Source organism: Haemorhous mexicanus, chromosome 10 (genome assembly GCF_027477595.1).
Source record: "Haemorhous mexicanus isolate bHaeMex1 chromosome 10, bHaeMex1.pri, whole genome shotgun sequence".
In the NCBI taxonomy this organism is placed as follows: Eukaryota; Metazoa; Chordata; class Aves; order Passeriformes; family Fringillidae; genus Haemorhous; species Haemorhous mexicanus.
In genome coordinates, this window is record NC_082350.1 from 16,468,213 (window position 1) to 16,485,830 (window position 17,618).

Below are 17,618 nucleotides of genomic sequence, written 5' to 3' on the forward strand. Positions count from 1 at the left end.
CTCACACACCACAGCCCTGTGTGTAGTAAACCCTTCACTAACACCACAGCCCCTCTGAGTGCCAGCTCTGGAGGGCAAGGGGCTGCCTCTTCATCACGTACACACAAGGACTCCTCCATCAGAACTCCAGGGATGTTGATGGGATTGTACACGGTAGTACAGTGCCCTAATTCCCAGGAATCCTGGGTGTTCAATGCAGTCTCCTGCATAAAAGCATTTTATTTGCACCCTGCACTTGTAAATCACTGGTAAATAATTAACAGACAGCATAAGTATGTAACAGAACTGAGTCACAGGTGTTAGCAAAGGAAAGCTGCTATAAATGGATATGTCACAGCAATAAGCCGCCTGTTCACCTGTTGGGTGCTGGAGGAATTAAACAATTTCGTTTTCATAAATTAACCCCTGACACACAGAACCTTACTAGAAAGCCCATCCATATTCCTTCTCTGCTATTTCTGACCATAACTTTTCCTCCATTCATAGTTTGGACAGTTTTTAAATGAAGAAACAATTAAGTTTCCCAGGCTTCTGATTGCTGGGTAGAGCTGTGGGGTCACACACAAGTCCATTCATTCATCCCAGGGAGGGAAAGCGAGATGGGAGCAAGAAGCCTTGCCCAGCATCCCGCTGGGAGCTGCCAGACTTGCTGGCTGCAGCAGCAGGAAAGGATTTCTCAAGTATGAACACACAAACCTAGCACAAGAGATGATCTTGCTCCACATCTCCTATTTAGGTTCTCCCTCCTTCTGGCTGCCCCTCACATCCTACAGGCTGTTTCTGCAAACAGCCCAAGGAGATATTCTTTTCCCTACACATAGCAGGAAGGCAGAGAAATCCTCCTGCCAGGTGTGACACTGCAAAGAACTGCCATGAGGGCTCTTCACACTCCTAAGATCACCAAAGTCATTTGGCACCACAACATTTCAGCCCCAAATACACAGCTGCTGGAAGGGCAGGAGGCAGAAGCCTGCTAAACAACCAGGAATGGAGAAAAAACAAGTCCTCAGAGAAAAGTGAACGACCAAAAGCTGCTCAATCCAAGGCAGTGCACTGAGGAAAGTAAATCATCAGTGTCTCGCCATTCTTTGCTGTGGGTCCCTCAGAAAACACAGATCCTCTGCCTCGTCTGCAGCTCTGCCTGGAAACAAAACCCAAAAAGGACCTTTTCTGACAACAGCTTCAAAATGTTTAAGCTCATTTCACCATGTTTGGTTTGGTTTTGAATACGGTAACATACAAGCAATGAATTCTTGATTTAATTTTTTTTTAAGTACAGCTCCCATAAGCTAAAAAAGTAAATGGGAGTGTTTTGCTTCCTGGGGTATGGAACTGGAACATTTTTCTAGCACCTAATAAAACATTGTTTGGTTGATACTAACCATTAAAATATGTGTTTCAAGTCATGTAATGTTCCCTGTGAAATTTGCCTTTTTGCTCCATGAAAAAAAGGGCACTGAAAGGAATCCTGCAGCCATAAGGATCTCACTTAATTCATGGAAGTATCATTTTAAAAGCCTCACAACGTGATCAAAGCACTGTTGAGAACAGATGTTCCAGGCTTTACAAATTCCAGCATAAGTATTTTTTATGACATTTATCACTGCTAAATTCTTTCAGCCATATTTTTCCCCACAAGAAGCATGTAAGCACTTTCCTCCTCAGGCAGGATATGTTCACATGTGGACTGGTCTCCAGCCACAGACCCTATCCTCCCAGCTCCCCTCCCCATCTGCAGTGAGGAGAGCTGTGCAGTGTCACCAGCAGCTATGGTGGCAGCCAGATCCCAGCAGAGCTGGACACGGTGCTCCCCACTTCCCAAGGGGAATTTAGTGTAGGAATCAGTCTCAACGCTCAGACTCTGTCTCTCAACCCTTCACAAAGACCCTCTTGCAGAAAAGTCACTGCTCCACCACCTGACACCAGAGTACAGCCTACAGAGCCCTCCATAAGGTGTCTTTTTGGTACCAAGGCATTCACTATCATCATCCCTCAAGGCCACTGCAGGCCACCACTGCCCTGACAAGCTCTGAGCAGCCTCATCCCACCGTAAAGCCAACCTTGATTTGAGCCAGGAGCTGCACGAAAGACCTGCATGACTCTTTCTGCCTAAAATGTTGGATGATGATAGATCTCAGGTAGAAGCCACACAGAAATGCCCTCGGCCATGTCAACAGCCCAAGAAAACACCTTCTCTGGTCCCTCAGCTCCTGCCATGGATGTGGAACCCCCTAGCTGTGCACAGGAGCTAGAAGGGTGCTTCCTTGGCTGTAGCAGAAGACACTCAGCACTGCCCAGCTCCAAGGCCAAGGGCAAGCAGGAGATGCTCAGGTGCCTTGGGGGCTACTAAAGCCAGATGAGCTGAGCTGGAAGCAACAATGGGGAGCTGCAGGGCTGTGAAGGAACCTGCTTGTTCCTAAGACAGCAGCAATGAGTCCCCATTCCCAGAGGTGATCATGGAGGCAGAGAGCACATATTTCAACTGCAATTCAAATCACAGTCAAATTTCCACCAAGAGCAAAGCTCCCACAAAGTTTAGCTCTCCACAGTCAGTTTCTGTGTATTCACAGTCTCAGGAGCATTACCAAGTTCTCTGTTGACAGAAAGTCTGAACACCATGCAGTGCTGGGCAGTTTCATGAGAGTGAGCTGCGTACCAACGAAAGACTCACAACTACCCCAGAATCTGAAACATAAAACTTATCTCTGAATAACATTGGGTTTTTTACCCCTTTCAAAAAAAAAAAAAAAAAAATAAAAAAAGGGATCTGAAACAACCAGCTCCTTTCAAATTTCACACATTCGCAGAAGAGGGTGTTTGTGAAGAGGACCCCACAAGCACATCACTTCTCTAATATGTGCCCAATTTAGTTTCACCTGTCTCCATGTGCTCCCTTCCCAATTCCTACAACCTGCTTGCACATCCTGTTTCACTATGAACACAAGCTTCTTCTCTAGGGCAGCAGCACTGCCTTCACTTCTCCTCACAGTGAGCCCAGACACCAGTCAAAATAGGAGCAAAAACACCAGACAAGTTTACCCATCTTGCTTATCTAGACTGTGAGCCCAGTGAAGGCATCACCAGGGCTGTGGCAGATCCTCACCCTGGGCTTTGGGTACCACCAAAATGACATAGCAACAGGCCCACAATTAAGTCATCCATCAAGAAGATGGAAGAGTGACCTCTGAAAAAGCAGCACAAGGCAAAGGAGGGCTCCCAGAACAAGGGAGGAAATGAGGAAAACACATGAAAGGGGAGGCACCAAGGTTGCAGTGACAGGGAGGATGCTGAAAGTGAGCACAGATCTTGGGAACAAGGACAACAACTCAAGCAAATGCTGAAGGATGTTGTAAGAGCAAACACAAGCAAAGAGAGGGTCTGTAAAAAGCCTCAACCAGCAAAGGAATCACAAGCAATCACAGCAGCAGTCTTCCTCTTGCCAATTCCATGTGTTTTTCTTGATGGACCTCCTAGTCTAAGGACTTCATGAGTTGCTTAAAACTTATTTACTTTTTCATTTATGAGGTACAATTTCGTATTTTAAGTACACAGGGAAAATGTGCTGAAAATTTAAACACTCACACAAAATCTCACCATGCTGGCAACAGAGACTTTGTACGGGCACGAGCAAGGGCTGGCACACAAACAGGTGCATTCACATCTATACTGCAGCTTTTCAGCAAAAGGACTGTTCCCCTAAGAGTCCTCAAAGTGAGGAAAGAAAGGAGGAGGGGTGTACAGCACTGTCACAGGCCATGCTCTTCTGCTCCAGCCTCAGAGACAACCAGCACTGATATCAAAGTCTGTTTTCCTGCAGGTCCTCTCCAGTCCCTCCCCTCATCTGTGGGAGCATCACCCCAACAGCTGCACTGCATCTTGGGCTGCAGCCACCTCTGGGGTGTGAGCCTGGGCCACCCCTACCCCTGCACTGCCCCAGTGACAGTGCCATCAGCCACGGACAAAGGATAGTATCTGCAGAGCCCAGGATGCAACAAGGGAATTTGAAAAGGGCACTCCAGTTGGTATCAGAATTTACTGGAATTGTTCTGCTGAGTTATTAACGTCACAGCCCGGCTCCAGACCAGAGTCTGTTTTGTTATCTTGCCTCCCCACTCCAAGTGAATTTGCTGGGTGATTTTAAGAAAGAGAAAAAAGGGGTGACCAATTCTCAGGCCTTCTGATTGAGACACCAAAAGAGAAAAAGCATTCCTACATTGCTTCTCTCTTGTTTTTATAAATAAAAATAATGTATAGCCCTAACTGGATAATAAATACGCTCAAAAGCTGTCCTTAAGTAAAAGCTTTTGATAACAAATTGCCTGTGCTAACCGCTATTTTACTGTTGAATTTTTTATTGTTGCTTAAGCACTGCAATTATGCTAATAAGCCTGAGAGGATGGTACACTAAAGCATTGAATGTGACAGATATAATACTCAATAAAATGTTAATCTTACCTGAAAATTGGAATCAAACAGCCTTATTAGTATTTATGGATATGGCACCTCCAACATGTTTCTCTTAACAGGAATATATATATGCAATAGATATTTCCAAATATACCCTACTATTTCTCATGCCTCCACAGAATTTAATTCCAGGTGGTTATTACCCCTGCTGCTAATTGCCAGTCCCTCCTGGAATAAGAAACAAGAGTGTTGCCTTCTGGGACACGCAAAACTCCTGCACATTGGAGGGCTTTTCCTTTGCCACCTGGAGGATGGCAGCTGTGGGGATGGGGACAGCTGTCCCCACCTCTCAGCATGGCCACCAGGCTTGTGAGGGTGTGGCACGACACAACAAAGGCTCTGCTCTGTCACCCCCTAAGCTATTTTTCCATACCCTCTCCTTTTATATTCAGTTATTTACAGGTGCTGGAGAAATGACTTCTGGATTTTAAGATGGTACTAAAGACAAATTCATTTATTTTGCTCTAAAACTTTTCAGCCATTGCTGACAGGGAACCAGACCCATCTGTTTCACTGCAAGTTACAGCACTGCTGATTTGGACCAAGAGCTGCTGAGCTCTCGCAGGGGTCTGGCATGGAGGTGCTCTGTGACTTGCCACAAGCTGCACTGTTTTTTGCACCTTTATTTCACCACCTAGTCCCAGTCTGCTGGGAATTGCTTTCTCAACTGATGGCATCATTTTTTTCACCACATATAAGCTTTTTCTAGGGGAATTTTTTGGCCAAACTCATGGGTTTCAGACCCAGCCTCAGGGCTCCACTGCCATGAACTTCCTAGGAATAAAATTCAAGTGGTCTTCAGCACCTTCACTTTCTCATCTCCAGAAGGAAGAAAAATGAACTCAGATGAGCCACACGCCTCAGACAAACTATACCTACATTCATGGCCAGGCTCTAAAGAGACCATTTGTACACAATGGACTGTGTAGCTTTCAAGTGCTGCAGGTTAATGCCTAAATAGCAGCTGCCGGTTTCCAGCTTCACTCCTCATGCTGCTCTCACCCATAGGAGTCAATTCTGCTGACAGGACAGCAGAAACATCAATAACCACTCAGATATTTCCTGACAGTAAAGCAAGATTCTTACCACTGGACGATGCACGCTTCCATGGTGGCAAACATTAGGTGGGAGATATCTAGGAACTGTTTTCATGAATAGTCACAGCAGGGAAAACCCAAATGGCTTTCCATTGAAATCTGAGATTCCCAAAGGGCTCAGAGTTCACAGCAGGTGACCCACAGGACACAACTCAAAACACCACAGGACACTCATGGGCTCTGTTCAGCCACGCTTGCAAGCCACGCTGGCTTGCACTGAGGGCAAGGATGGACTGCAAAGATGGGAACAGGGTGCCTTTGCAGGACAGAGCTTAGAGCAGCTCCACAAACCTGCACTTGCATTGTAAGGAGCACAGCACTTGGGGGAAAAAAAAAAATCAGTTGCTAAATCAAGGGAAGCTACCAACTGACTGAGCTGGCACCTGGAAGAGCCAGGAGATGCATCCAGGGCTCCTCCACCCCAAGCAAGCCCCAGCACGAGACGCCAGGCACCAAATTTCAGAACCAGACAACTGAACCAGGGACACAGCTACAAAGTGCTGCAGGACCACACAGCAGCCACTCCCAGAGAGGTGGCAGGACTCATCCCTGCCATATTAAGTGAGTCTTGTCATTATTTTCAACCCTGCAGGGAAATCTAAATTGAACTTTGGCATATTGCTTTCTTTTGCTAAGCAGCAATGCTTGAATGTTAAGTCCTGACAGGCATATTTATGGACTATTCTTTGCAAATAATCTTACCCTGACCAGTCCAAAAGGTCCGAACCATAAAAAAGAATAACAATTAAAAAAAAAGCACAAGGCTGGAAAACCATCACTACCATTGGCACAACCCCTCAACTTATTAACCGTCCTTGCAACAAGGTGAATTGCAAGGTCTTGGATTTATTTGATTGATTGAGATCAAAAGATCATGGGGGAACACAGTAAATTGCATCTTTCCACAAACGCATTTTGCTTTCAAGATTTGAGCAGATAGTTACAGGAATTGAAAAGCTCAAGAGGAGGAAAAAATAAAAGAGAAAAAAAAAAAAAAAAAAACGTGTACAAAGGTGACTTCAGAAAGGCATCCCTTATTTTCTTCTTGACACCATCTGCATTTCTTAGAGCTATTTTCAAGTTTCTTCCATGTCCCCGTACCCCTGAGACACAACAGCTTATCTCTGCTAAGCAGAAGATGATAAGGAACAATAAGACACTGGTTTAACTCCAGGGCAGACACCAGTGTTTGCTGACATTATGGATGAAATGTAAATTTTAGAGAAATCAAAATCCAACAAGAGGTTGAAGAACTTCCCACTGAATTTCAGATGTCCTACAAGATAAGACAGGTATCTAACTGATCTTCTTCACTGGACCAAGGAAGACAAAGCACCTGAACACCCCTCTTGTCATAGGATGGCTTGGAGGCAGCCTGAGCCCAGGCTCCATTTGTCATCGGCAACTCCCAGGGAAGGGATGAAGGAGGAAGAAGCAAGGGAACTAAAGGAGCAGACATCTTCAGGACATAATTTCAAGACCTAGCTGGTGAGCCAGCATTTTTAAACTCAGGAAAAGCCTGCTGTGTTTGCTGTCAAGACAAGACAAAGAAACACAATGGAGAACATGAACAGAAGAGCAAGAGAAGAAAAATGAAACTCTCCTCCACTTCATCGGCCCTGGAAAAAGAGAGGAAAAGCAATCACTTGGTTCCTCTCCCTGTGTTCCACATGATATTTGTGGTTTGCTCAGTATACCTATATTTGTAGCATTGTGTTCTGATGTCACAATAAAACAGATGAGATTACACCCCTGAGAGAAAGAGTAAATCCCTTACATGGACCATGGAAGTGACCCAAACTCCCAGAAACTTACTACAAAGGAGCCAGAATTGATACAACTTCCTGTTTTTACCACAAGTTTACACTACATGCCGGCAACAGAGGATTAAACTTCTTCTTTCCCCTGAGCTTATACTTCCCTCCAAAATAACATCACCATTCAGGAAACAAAGGCACTGAGCACCAGCATTAATTGCTGCTGCCTCAGTTCTTCACCAGACCATGCAGTTCATTCTGCACAGATACACCCAGCTTTGCCTTTCACCTTATCAGCTTTGAATAAGGTTGTTAAGATAAGAATTTCACACCTTCTCATTTCTAATTATCAGTGGGTTAGTAGAACTCTCCAGAAGTCAGCTAGTCTATTTTTCCACCACATGGAAGGATCGGTTCTCCTAAAAGCATGTCTGTTATTGCTCTTCCAACTTGTTCTTAAACCTTCCCATGACTGGAAGTGCCTAACTTCCTGGGGGAAGCCACTCCAGCACACAGCTATCCTGACTGTAGATCATTCACCGACACCTCAGCTAAATTTCCTTGCTGCAACTTAAGTTTATAATTTGTTTTATTTACAGTGCACAGATTTAGTTTATTCCCTCTCTCCATGACAAGTCCACTATTTCCAAAATTTACAAGTTGAGGCAGTGCCTCTTGTCCCCTCTTTGCCCATTCTGCTTCTGCTCAGAGCACATTCTCAATCTCTGCACGTGTATGTCATTCCTTACCCCAAGAGAGAAGGCACTTGGCTATCACAAGGCTGTTTCAAGGGAAGACGTTCACCTCCAAAGGCTCATGCATTCAGGCACACACAGTTAAAGTATTCTGAAACAAGAAAAATAAAAGATTTGTCTTCAGGACGGCAGGCAGAGTCCAGTCCAGGAATAAAGGAAAAACCAGCAACTCTGAAGTACAATTTTCTGCACCCCATTATTTAGCACACAAACAGATCTTCAAAAGCAATATCACTGACTGTAGATACATCATACACCACCATTCAGAGTTGGCCACATTTTCTCTGACAACCACCATAAAGGTTTGATAAATTTGTGTTCTAGGAAACAAAGTGTTCATGGACTTTGCAGAAAGCTCTGCCAAGGTATAAGCAATACCCAGCACATGTCCAAATCAGATGGCTCTGACTCCAAACTTTTAAGCTCTGTGATGGAGGACAAATTTTAATGTTACCACTGGTGACTTTATTTACAGTGCCACTGAAACCAACAGAGGCAAGATTTCCAGTCCACTCTGCGATTTAAATGTGTAATTACAGGATAGATCCAGAGGGTGAAAGTCAGGTCTGATACATGGCTTTTGAATTCACAACATACTCCTTACCTGATCTTCAGGATGTTCTACCTAGCAAAATGATATCTCTCATGAACCCAAGTGTTTGGTGACATTGTAGAAAGGCAGAGAAACGATCTACATGAACAGTGCTCAGAAACACGGGGGAGAGTTCTAAATGACAAAAACATCGCAAATTTCATGGAAGATAACAGGCAACAAAGGAGAGCAGCAATGATACATTTGCCATTCTACTTCCAGAGGCTCTCAGAAAAACAGAGTTGGATGGTAGCAGACAATTTGCAACAACAGCACCTTTCACCAGTAGATCACATTTTGCACCCTGTCTCATCTAAATTCCTGTCTCCCCTCAGAAGGAGCTGCTCCTGCCCCCAAAGGATCAAGTGGCTTTGTAGCAAATACGCCTTTTCCGATAGCTGAAGCCAAGAAACCCTCAATTTGTTACCTGCTGCAAAAACAAGATGCCTGTTGCACATCTAAGGATGTGCCAATGCAAGAACTCAGTGCCTTGTCTTTTGCATGGATTATCCATCTGACTGTACTTTTGGCTACTGCACTTTGTCCATCTCCAAGTTGTTGCTTGGGATGGTTTTTTTCATCCTTTGTAATCCTACCCAGCTGTCCTGGGCTTTTGCTTTCCTTCATCACTTGCACTCTTAGCAATGCCAACACTTAGAGTCAGCCAGCCCAACTGCTGTCAGCACAGGAAGGTGACACACTCCTGATTAGCACTGACTGGATAGCAGAAGTGCTGTTTCCAAGGCTAAAGAGGAATACCTGCACCAATAACATCCCTAAAGCACCACATAGTAGCTGAGGAGACTGAGCAATAAATGCCTGAAGGTGAAAAACTCAAAGTAATCTCAAAATGTATGTTGGACAACTGATAAAAGACTCTAAATGCATGCCCATCTTTAAGGGTAAAAGTAGCTCCAAGGACTTCAGCAAGATCATCTGCAGCATCAGACACGTTACCTCCCAAAATACGAGTGAGATAAGGATGTTTAGCAAGGGATAGAGATATGAGGAATGCTTCCACCAAGAAAATACACCCATTTGTACAGCTGAATTACAACAGCTGTTGAAAACCATGGAGTAGCATTGAATGGCAGCCCAGGACAGGGAGCCAAGACAACTACCACATGCAATTGAAACTGCCAAGGGATTAAGTTAGGTCAAATGTAATTACACAAATTGGATCCTGGCCAGAGTACTGGCTTATTCAAGAAAATTAAAAGAGGTGTTCAGAAGTTTCAGAGATTGAGTCCTCCTCCTGTTAATTATTTGGTGAGTCAGTCAGAGAAGTCTCAGTACTCTGGGAGGCCATCTGAAAAACGGGAAAAAATGAGGCATAAACTTGAAAGGCATTAGAAGCGATTAGCAAAAGCCTTTGTTCTCCATGGCAATCCTGGCTGCACCAGTGCGCGAAAGCCTTTCATGTCCATGCTGAAAAGTGGCCCCAGTTCCTTTGATACTTCTGGGAGGAAGCATTTAAATTTACAAATATCCCACTGACAGAAGTTACAGACAACAGCTGAGGAGCTTCTGCATAACTCAGCCAGATCATACCCAGCTCTCAGGCAGGCAGTACTCCTGCTGAAGGGAGGAATGACAACAAGACACAAAGAAGTTCACTGACACCTGGAGCAATGTCCATTCTACATGCTACTTCTGTATGAAAGCCAAGTCATGTCAAAAAGGAGGTCGCAGCCACGCGGGACAGTGGCTTCCTCCCCCTCATGCAGTTTTCAGAAGAGGGAGAGCATGCAAGGCAGGCAATGGTAAGGAGATGAGAAAGGAAGCTTTGTGGTCTGGCAGCTGAGCGTCACTTGGAAAGATTAGATCCTGTTTATGCCTCTGCCATAAACCTCCTGAGCGATAAGAGCAAAGTCACATATATCAAAATTTCCCACATATTTACTGCTGTGCCTTTTGTGGCTGAATGAAGATACAGAAGGACTATGTCCAGAAGAGACAAGAACTAGCAGGCAGGATTGAGATTCTGTGTTCAACCCTTAATCAAGACTTGTACTATAACCATGTACAGCACTACAAAACATGAAGTGTTATGAAAAAACAGGCCTTGTAAGTCTGAGTTTTGGCACCTGAAAGAAGTAGAAGCCTATGCTTCCTCTGTATCTGGGAGTCATCATTAGAGATACGCTCATCGCTGTCTTTGAAGCAGTTGGATGCGACAGTAAAAGCAGTACAGAACTGGAGATTAACCTTTTTTGGGTAGCTTATTCAGTGCAATGTTCAGATGAAGCACATGAAACGAACCATTTTTTGACTGACATGAAAAAAACCAGAGAGATGAAATAACTATCTTCTCAACAAGTGCCGTACACGAGGCATGTCAAGTGACATGGCTTCATCCCACAGTGACAGCAGGTGAACACACAACTGAAGCCTCTGCCATATTGATTTAGTGTGCTTTTTTTTTACCCCTTTAACTTTTCATAAAACAAGCCAGGGAAAGGCAGACATTTCACAGCACAGATTGGCGCAATTTGTATTAATGGCCCAAGCAAGGATGCAAGCAGCAGCTTGCTTCTCTTTGTGTGAACAACCAACAGGGACAAGTCTGGTGGGACAACTGCTACCACGGCACACCTTGCCCCAGCCCAGCAACACCTCCTCCTCTAGTGGCTTTGCAACAAGCAGGGCAAGAACAAAGAACACAGGGAAAAAATCTCTGCTGTCTTGCCATTCTGTGCAAAATCCAGGGGCAAGCAAATGTGGAAAGAGTTTGCATTCTGCACTGACAACACACAAGCTGTCATTCTTGAAAAAGGTAGTCAAGTGCTCTTCCAGGTAACAAAAGCAGAAATGTCCCAAATTCCTCATCCCTGGCACTCCTCTGACAAGGTAATCATTCCCTTGGAGTCCTCAGGCACCCTACAGATGACAAAGATTTCTTTTGCAAATAGGAACGAAACAGCAAGGCAGTTCTTCCCATTTTTCCCCAACACATTCCAACCAGCCTCCTGTGAAGCGAGTCTAGTGCTTACACTGGAAAGACCCACAAATGAAGGCAGGTCAGACCAGAGCCACAACATGGCCAGTGCCACATGTGGGCACCACCACACATCAGGGGAAAGCACAGGGCTGATGGCACACACACTACAAAAAAATAGATTTTTCAGCACAAAGCAGGGCAGCCTGAAGGGTTTCATGCCAAAGAGGGACCGACTGCCATGCTGGCCAGGGTGTGCAGGGGGACATGCCCCTGTGGCAGCAGCAGTGATTAACCAATACTGATAATGGCCTCCAGTGCCTGAAACAAAGCATGAGGAAACAGCACAGCAAGGACTAATGCCAAGTGGCAATAAAGACAGAGGCAGGACTGTTGTTCAAGTAAGATTTTTTTTTTTTTTTTGCCTAGGTTACTTGTTGTTTAAAAAAAAAAGGTTCTGCATGCAGGGACATCCTGTTCACTGTATTAAATTAAAGGGATGATTCAAGAGGGAAGAGCTTTCAGCAGACGGGGAGGGGGGGGAAATCAATTTCAGGTTGCTATGGACAACTGGGCTGTCTCCTGTAAAACAGAATCGGATTCAGCTCCACAAACCTGAACACTAAACATTCCCTCAAATACAACACACACACATACACACACACACAGACTCACTAAATTAATGAATACAATGAAATACAGACTTGTGCCATCTCCCAGGTTTTTTGGCTGAATGAAGGATGCACTCAAATCTACTAATTGCCACTAAATACAGGACTGGAGTTTGGCTCAGTGGTGGCTCTCTGACTGCCAGTCCAACACTCCCTTACAGGGGAAAAGCTCTTTAACAGCCAAATAAACCAGAGCAGTGCCCAGATTCACCTCACTCTGGGCCCTTCCATGGGCTCTGGGCTTGCAGTGGGATCTAAAACCATGTACTGTTGATCCAAGCTCCTGAAGAACTCAGCTAGAAGGGGCAGCAAGAACAGCCTGATGCTTTCAAGCATGTCCCGGCTGATACTGGACAGAGGCACAGGCTGCTCCTGGTCCTTGAATACCCTGAATAGAAACAATGCCCTCCACCTGAGCAGCTGACCTATGGTCACAGCTGCCAGTAGGAACCTCACACAGAGGGATCACTGGGGACAACATGGTGGCCATGGTCCAACAGGTGTCCTCTCCCCAAGTTTTGCACTAGAATAACTTCAAACAGGTTTTAAGCACCTTCTCCACTCCCTGCAGGAAGAAAAACTTTGGTGAGAGATACTGGAGCAGAGAGGAGGCATCTGATTCTGTGCCCTTTCCCAGTAGCTGTTAAGAAATCCATCTAGATCAATCTCTCCATGAAGGCAACAGGAAACATCCCCATCCCACGATACTGTAAGTCTTATAGAGCAGTTAATGATTTTCCAATGAAATGTACCATCAAAATATAAGATTTTATTAGCAAAATCAATGATGTGTGCAGAGACAGTCCCTCGTGTGTCTTAAAAAAATAGTCTATGAATAAACCTGACAGGAATAAAGAACATTGTGCAATTATTACAGCTGTTTTACAGGATACTCTAATAACGACAGCCCATACTTCTGGTAAGACACCTCAAGGCAGTACCACAAAAATAAAAAACAAAAAGAACAGAAGCACAGCATTCCCCTACACTAGGAGGGTGCACTGTGTTTGTTATATTACATTTTTTTCCCAACAAGAAGTTAACATCCTGGAACCAAAACCACCCCAACGCTTAAAGAAGTATTTACCAGTCACGTGTCTTTTTCTCCTTCTCCACCAGTTCAGTGTTTCACTGCAGTAGAAAAGCAACCAGTGGAAATTTTACATCCATTTAAACCTAGCAGAAATGGAAGCAAGATAGAGAGGCACCCACAAAACTTATGATGTTCCTAAACCATGTACACAGGTCAGGTAACTGCAGCATCACAGGGCCCTCTGCAAGCAACACACCCATCTGAGGACACAGGACTGGAGTCCTACCAGCCTGCCAGTGTCCTGCTCCCAACTGGCAGCTATCAACCACATCAATACCACCATAAAGAATTCAAACAGTCAAAACATTAAGGGACTCCAAATCCAACACTCACCAAGCCCACTACCTGATTTTTTGCGGAACTAATGAACAAGGAGCATCATTAAGTTGCATTTACAGCCAAATGCTCAAGAGCGCACTTATATGAAACAGTGCCAAAAAACCACTTGACAGTTCTAACCCAAACCTAGGCACAAGAGCCTAAGGTCCACTCAGAGGAAAAAATTAAGTCTCTATTCCACTTGGCTTTAAACAACCTCTGGATGCATGTTGGGATGGATAGGGAAAGAGTAACAAGAATACCCAACAGATGTTTCCATTAGCACAGATTTGCCATTCATTTCTCTTTTTTCTACCATCAAACTCCTTTATTATCCTCACTGGATAATTTACAGCACTTGTTGCAAAGTACAGTCTCTAAGAACAGAGACAGCAAACACTTGACAACGTAGAAGTTCAAAGAGCTGAGCCATGCATGACCTGCAAGCAGATTGTTGCTATTTCCCCACGTGTATAAAAGGGCTTTGCCCTCATGCAATGCTGGAACTTGTCATCATGAAACACCCTCTATTACAACATGGCCCAGAGGAGCTACTATTTTGGGTCCTAATAACGTGCTGGGTTTTACAGGAAAGAAAGAAGGCAAGTAACATGGAACAACCCAGCTGTCAAGGAGAGAAACAGATGGGATCCTCACAAAGCTACACAGACTGCCTTAGTCAAGTGCTGTCACAGCCCATCCTCGAATTGGGAAAGCACAGTGCAGGAGCTAGATGAAAGGAGCTTGTGAAATTAAGTAGCATCATCACCTCCACAAGGCCTGTGAAGAGACAATAGAGAACTGCTTTCCAGGCACTCTGATCCTAAGGCAGTAAAACATGACTCAAGGTTGTCAAGCTGCTTTTTTTCAAATGCCTTTTGGCTGAGTGACAATTGCCCAATTCTCTCAGCTGTTTGGCCCCCATGAAACACAGGGAGCATCCACAGAAGCACAAGCCACATCTGTGGTCTTGGAAGAGCTCTCCCCTGGGTAACAGGCACAAGGAGGGCTGGCTGAAGGTGTCCCTGCTAACATGGCCCCAAGTGCTGTTAGGCAGGCAAGCCATCAGTGCACAGGTAACACCAGCATTCACCCTGCTGTGGCTTCCAGCTCCAAATGGGGCTTCCAAACAATCTAAGAACCCGCAACACTTGCCATGGCAGTTCAGTTCCCGGTGCCTTGGCACCCTGTGAACCAGTGACAGACCAGGAGAGGGGAGGGATTGGCCTGACCTTCCTCATTCAAGCTCTCAAAAATGTGCAAGGGGCAGCACCCAAGAGAACAAACCAGTGCTTTGGAAACCCAGCCCACTGGGAGATATCAGGGCCCATGTCCAACAGATAGAGAACCCGTGTGTTGTACTTCCAGCCCAAGCACAGCCATTCACACCCACAGTGATTCAAACAACACAGGCTGAAGGCAGATGATGAATGAAGTAACAGAATTGATTGCCTTACCTCCCCTCCGCCTCCCACTAACCGGAAGATGCTATTCAGGGAAAACATCATTTAAAGGCAGAGGCTAATGATGAATCAGATTGATTTTTAGATGAAGAAAATAGATGTAATTGCAGTCTACCTGCTTGCAGCTTGCCAAGCCAGAGCGAGCTTCAGGAGAACCTGGCCCCCTCTCCCATTCCTCGTCCCACCTCTGTCTCCCATCAAAGCAAGAAAAAACCTCACAGAAAAGAAATTCCTTTACACAGGACAACTGCTTGTTGTTCAGAGCCAGCTCAATGCTGGCTTCCCTATTCTGGCTCAACAGCACAGAGCCTGAATTAATGGATATAGAAGGGCCCACTTTCCAGGGAAAAGCGAATTCCAAGTTTGCAGCTGGGAAGAATGCATCGTATGTCTGGTATTCATGCTGCGCCCTCTTTTCCTCTTCCTTTTTTTGGCCGTATAAGGAGCTGAGCACAGCAGGCTGGACCAGCGAGTGCAGCGCTGCCTGCTCAGCACCGTCAGACCTCAGACTTTGTTTGTCTTTACTGGAAATCCAATAAATCCATCTAGGAAAAAGGCTAGTGCATACACCATGGAGTGTCAGGCTCAGACCCCATGGTCTGGAGATGCAGGATCCAAACAGGAGCCAGCTGAATGAGACCAGCCCAGCAAGTACTCCTGCAGAGCTGCAAACACATGCATTGCACAGGCAGTAATTACCTTTATTACATTGCAGGGAAAGGAGGGGGGGTGTTAACTTAAAAACTAGAGACTGTTGCAGCTACAGTCCTAAAAGGCTGTTTCACAGGTTTGCAGTACTCAAGTAATACCTGCACAGGAAATAAAAACCAGCCTGGCCTGGAGTGAACACACCTGGGGCTGGGAGGATTACGTGCCTTTGGCCACAGAGAAATACAACCTCTCTAACACACACAGGTTATAAATAGGAGTGTGGGATTGCACTTTAGAGATGCAAATTGCTGGGAATTTTTCCTAGAGTCTTGACAATCCCTGAGTTTGAGTCTATTGCAGCAATTTCAGCAGTAGACTGGGATTTCCATATCCCAAATGCAATTACAATATTACCTTACAAAAACATAAAACCTTTTTGCTATTACTGCTTCTTCTGTAAACAACAGACTATTCCTGTGGGCACCCAGGGCACTGCAGGAGCAAAAAGGAGAGGAAAAGACATGCACCACATAACCTTCCCTTTATGGAGAGTGATGGGTGCTGCCCCGTGGGATGGCAGTACCAACCATCAGAGCCCCTCATGCTTGGCTCTAGGACCAAAGTGCAGGGGCAGAAACTCACAAGCAACCCCAACCCATCCAATCACCTTGTTTTGCCCTCCCACCTCTGTCCAGCATGTTAAGTTCCATGTCCTTTCCAGCACTAACAACTCTAGGCTGCAGCTCCCCATTGCCACCCTCTCTTTGGAGGTTCTGTCCCAGCCCTGCAGCTGCCTGCTCCCCACCCTCCGCCTCCACAGAGCTGCCTGCATGAGGAAAAGGGAAGGACAGTGGCCAGAAACCCCTCATGACATCTGGAAACAGTCTTCAGCCTTCACCTGGTGAAGGTTATATCCAGATGGAGTCAGGGATGCTCTGAAGGGCAGAATGAAACAGCTAAGATGAAGACACACAGTCGAAACTCAGCTGGGGGAAGGGAAAGTTTCTAGCCTCATTAATAACAGCCTGAAATTAAAAGCAGAGCTTGTAGTACAGCTGCAATTTCAGCTACCCCGCTGCTTGTGTTAACAGTGTGGCTTTATTATGGTCAGGGATTAAAAACAGCTTCAACAATTAAAGGAGGGAAAAGAAAAAAAATAATGACTGAATGAAAGAACCACCACCACCAAAAATCAGTATAAAAAAATTCCTGTGGGCTGGAATGATTAGCAAAAAACACTTGTGTGCTGTGAGGAGCATGAGTGAATGCTTCCTTCCCCACACATATATATTATATCTGACAAGGGTATCTGTCCCCCACCTATGGGAAACCACCCAGTGCCCTGTGGCTCAGCACCAGCCACCATTAGCCTCCCCAGGGATGTCACCTCCTGCCCAGGAATAGATGGTCTACAATCACCCTGCTCCAAGCAGACAGCTTAGAAACTTCTTCACTCCTACTGTCTAAATAACACAGCATTAAGAACAAAAATGGAAAGAAAATAGTCTTGCAACAAATGACTAACATGCCTCAAAATTCTCAGGAGGCACCAGTCTCACTGAGCAGCTCAGAAGAGGTGATAAGGAGCATGCCCATGTCTCTTAGGGGTGAGCTGCTTGCCTAAGGGTTCCTGAAGGCATTCACCCCACATTCCCTGGCACCTGCCCTGACAGCAGCTGGGATAAGCTGCCACTGGGAAACCTCAGTTTGCTGTGTCTCAACACAACAGTCACTTCCTTTGAGAGCTTGGCCAGTAATGCTGAGATTGAACCTACTAATTCTGCTTGGTAAGAATTAAAAGCAATGTCTTCACCAG

General features: G+C 45.3%; 1 protein-coding gene across 14 annotated transcripts in view; it reads right to left on the minus strand.

Annotated features, from left to right (window-relative positions):
- Nucleotides 1–17,618, minus strand: part of LPP (LIM domain containing preferred translocation partner in lipoma) — a 370,626-nt gene that overhangs the window by 262,221 nt on the left and 90,787 nt on the right. For 9 of the 14 annotated variants that reach the window (XM_059855503.1, XM_059855514.1, XM_059855502.1 and 6 more), the window contains one exon: nt 8,071–8,167. The exons of the other annotated variants lie outside the window; for them this stretch is intronic. The gene's annotated coding sequence lies outside the window, so the exon portion shown is untranslated. The remainder of the gene's footprint in view (nt 1–8,070; nt 8,168–17,618) is intronic. 14 annotated transcript variants of the gene reach the window in all.